General features: G+C 36.3%; 1 protein-coding gene across 1 annotated transcript in view; it reads right to left on the reverse strand.

Moving 5' to 3' along the window:
- Positions 1 to 4,438, reverse strand: part of Crybg3 (crystallin beta-gamma domain containing 3) — a 119,055-nt gene that overhangs the window by 76,392 nt on the left and 38,225 nt on the right. The window lies entirely within an intron of this gene.

Here is a 4,438-nt window from a genome sequence, read left to right on the forward strand (position 1 = left end):
GGAAAGGAGAAATGTACATGTAAATAAAGAAAATATCTAATTAACAAAAAAAAAAAAATAGTAAAGATCTAAGTACCTGTGATTATCAAGTATGCACTGATGTTTAAGCTCCTCGCAACTGTTCCTCCTTTATCTCACGGCATAATATTTCTAATTGTGGGTAACAGAAGACCACAGAATGACAAACCAAGACTTAGGTTCTTATTTGAACCCCCTCAAACAGCCTCTTCTACTGGAGGACACCAGCTGACTCCAGATTAGTACCTTTAAACTCACACATCAAAGTGATTTCTCTATCAAATCAGAGTATCAGAGCAGGCATCTACTCCTTTAATATTATACAGGAATTTGAATGGCTACTTTTTATGTACAAATTGAAGAACTTTTAAAGAAAAACTCTGGTAAAATGTGCAATTCATAGTTAATACTGAATATACATTAGCCCAACCAATGACAGGATTCTTAGCAATTTTCTCTCCTATTAAGTATTTCAAATATTCAATTCATAAGTACTAAATTGCTTGGGCGAAAGCAGACATCATGATGGAGTTTTAGAAGAACTGGAGAACCAACTGCAACAGGAAGTTCGTGTTCTTTTTCCCCATCTAACTGGCTGTGAACAACCTACCTCCAAGATCACAGATAAGCCAGTCTGTTTTGTAGGCCCCTATAAATAAACACCATTTCTAGTTTCTTAATTTTATCATCAAAGGGAAAGTGACCTTAATCCTAAACCATAAGAATTAAACTCGTAGATTACCTCCACCACAAAACTGACCCTTCTATGGGTATTTAGTCTCCGATCTTCAAATGCACGGATTACAATATTTACCACATTAAGATATAAAGAGCTAAGAAGTTTCTCGCCCACTATTCCATTAATTATCTGAGGGGAGACAGTATGTCATCATCATCTTTGCATATTTCAATACTTTATAAAATATCTATAGCATCTATGTAATGATGTGTGTGCATTAATACATAGCTAATAATTACTCTAATGTTAAGCAATCTACTTCAGACTGTCTCACTTATGGTTTACTTCTTATTTTATGTATACATATGTGTACCTAAACATAGGTGTCACATGAATGCAGTTGTCTAAGGTCATTAAAGGACGACATCAACTCCTCTGGTACTGGAATTACAGGTGGTTATGAGTCACCTGTCCTGGGTGCTGGGAGTTAAGGTTAAGTCCTCTTCAAGAGCAGCAAATGGTTTCAAACAGAGTCATCTCTCTAGCCTCCCCCCTTTTTAAAGATCTATTTATTTATACCATGTATACGAGTAAACCATTGCTCTTTTCAGACACATAAGAAGAGGGCATCAGATCCCATTACAGATGGTTGTGAGCCATCATGTGGTTGATGGGAATTGAACTCAGGACGTCTGGAAAAACAGCAGGTGCTCTTAACTGCTGAGCCATCTCTCCAGCCCCATCTTCATTCTTTCTTAAGGGTGATACTAAAGTGATTAAATTCTGAACTCATATTAAAATGTAGGACCCTGAATATGAAGATAAACAGTAGAAATATTGGTTATATGTTTTAGGTGACTTTTTCAGATAACATCTATAATAATCTAAAACATTACTATAGAATCCATATAAAAAGTGGAAAAAATTCTAGTTAGTATTCCAATACCTTTAAAAAAACCAGTTCATCCTTACTCTTAAAGCAATGTTAAGAAAACTAGATTTATCTCAGTGATAAAGTTAAGTACCTCTCCTACGGCATATATAAAACTTCAGCATACATCTTAAATTTTATGTCTCTTACATAAATCTTAAATTTTAGCTGAACTAGTTTATTTCACCTCATATAAATTCTGGTTCCTAAAATTTTACCAAGCCATAAGTGTAGATAAGAAAAAAGTCTGTTCCATTCATTTATTTTACTGTTTATCATAAACTTACCAAGCTAGATGCAGAGAGAAAGGCAACAGTGACTTTAGCTACAGCATGAATTTCAAACTTGATCAAAGAGTTATTAAACAAAGTCTGACTTTGGATAAAGCAGCCTTTGTAAGACATACTTAAGAAGACACAAATAAAGGCTAGAGATATGGCTCGGTGATTAAGCCTACTTGGTGCTTTTACAGGGAGGGGACCCTCATTCAATTCCTAGCCCCCATGTGACAGCTCACAACCACTCTTATTCTGGTTCCAAGGTATCCAACCACTTGTCTTCTGAACTCTACAGGTAGGCACAGTACATAGACATACCTGCAGGCAAAAATTCATACACATAAAACAAAAGAAAGAAAAAAGCAGATAAGGCTAGTGTTACTGGCAAATCCCTTACCAGCATATCTAAGGTTCTTTGTTTGTTTGTTTGTTTGTTTGTTTCTTTACCCCAAGACAGGGTTTCTCTGTATAGCCCTGGCTGTCCTGGAACTCACTCTGTAGACCAGGCTGGCCTTGAACTCAGAAATCTGCCTGCCTCTGCCTCCCAAGTGCTGGGATTAAAGGTGTGCGCCACCACTGCCCGGCTCTAAGTTTTAATATAAGCAATAAACTACAACTATTTTCCTCCAAAATATGTCCCAAGTTCTGAAGAAATGGGTAACCAAAGGAATGTCCATAATGACAATGAAAGGGGAAATAATAGATAAGAATCATGTATATAGCAGATGTTCTGTCTGAATGAGATATCAAAGCATTTTATCCTGCACAATAATTACAAACTTACTATAGAAATGTCTTGGATAACACCTGGAGTATGAAGAAGGGAAATCCCTGTTATACCTTTCTACTTTAAGGACTTTCTGCCTAATTTCAATTACGAAGACTTCAATGCCTCAGTTTAAAATTCTAGCCAGATAAGCTTCTGTAGCACCCTGGATGGAATTACTAAAGATCTATAACTCGAGCGTGTATTCATTATATCAAGCAATTGCCATGTTTAAAGCATCGGACATCAAAGTCACAAGCACAGCTTTCCACACCGTAATTAGTTGTTTGAGTTCTGATCAGTCAGCCAACACTCTCTGCTTTCTGCATGGTTGTTTCACCAGTTACAGCTGAGCTGTCACTACAACTGAGTAATGATAAAAAACATAAAAAGGTCCCATTTTTTTTCCATTTTTAAATAAAGTAAATCTGTTAAAAAAAAAATGTGACTTTAGCTGGGCATGGTGGCAAATATCCACAGCACTTGGGAATCAGAGGTAGGTCTAACTCTGAGTTTGAGGCCAGCCTGGTCTACATAGCAAGTTCCAAGATATTCAGGGCTACATAATAGAGAGAGCCTGTCTCAAAAAACAAAAACAAACAAATAAAAGCTAGAAGGTTTATCTTTCACAAGCTGAACAGAGAAAGGAGTATTTCATCATATAATTATACATGTAATTTATGACTTAATATTCAACAGTATATCGTCTCTAAACTAACAGGAATAAGGTAAGATACTAAGACAGTACAAGAATTTTCCAAAAGCAGGTACATTACTACATCATATGACTGTTTATTTAGCCTTGCAATGTTGTGCTACAGTCTGGATAAATTTAATATGCCTGTTTTCTCAGCCAAAAATATTTCATTTATTAAAAAGAAGATTTTACTATAGCAGCCTTCAAATAACAATTAGCCTTTTAAAAAGTGTATCTAATATCTGACTTTGGAAAAAAACATGACTAAGCTACTTTTCAAGCAATATTTATTTTCTTTCAAAGCACATAGTTAAAACTTCTCACTCATAATAGGGAAGGCTTTTGACTGTTTTATGTAAAGGAAAGCAATACATATAACAAAGCTGATTCTTTTGAAAGGCGCTACATGACAGAACAGCTTTTCATGTTGACTATGACTTGTGAAAACTTTAAAAATGGTAACAGGCCAGGCAGTGGTGGCACACGCCTTTAATCCCAGCACTTGGGAGGCAGAGGCAGACGGATTTCTGAGTTCGAGGCCAGCTCTGGTCTACAGAGTGAGTTCTAGGACAGCCAGGGCTATACAGAGAAACCCTGTCTCAAAAAAAAGAAAAAACAAACAAACAAACAAACAAAAAAATGGTAACAGAAATTAACCGACATGAAGCCACAGGGATTAGAGTCTGCAGTGAGGCCCCTTTGTTTAATTGGATAGATGCTTAAAGCATTTCTCTATCCAACAGAGATGGAAAGGAAAAGTATAAGGTACTTAACACAATAGGGGATGGAAAATACTCTGGCTAGTGTACTTGAGTATAAGAAAAAACAAGCTTATACCTGTTCTTTAATCAAAGGAAGAAAAGAGAGTGTTGAAAGACTCCTCAAGTTCAAACAAACCTTCACTTTATTAGAGCTGTGCAAGAGGTTCATAAACCTAGCTTCTTGATAGAGCTGATTTATTGATTTGTTTTTAACCCCTTTAATTGAATTCCACCAAAAGAAGGAGGAGGAGGAAGAGGAGAAAGAGGAGAAGGAGGAGGAGGAGGAAGAGGAGAAAGAGGAGAAGGAG

Source organism: Mastomys coucha, unplaced genomic scaffold (genome assembly GCF_008632895.1).
Source record: "Mastomys coucha isolate ucsf_1 unplaced genomic scaffold, UCSF_Mcou_1 pScaffold12, whole genome shotgun sequence".
NCBI classification, from domain to species: Eukaryota; Metazoa; Chordata; class Mammalia; order Rodentia; family Muridae; genus Mastomys; species Mastomys coucha.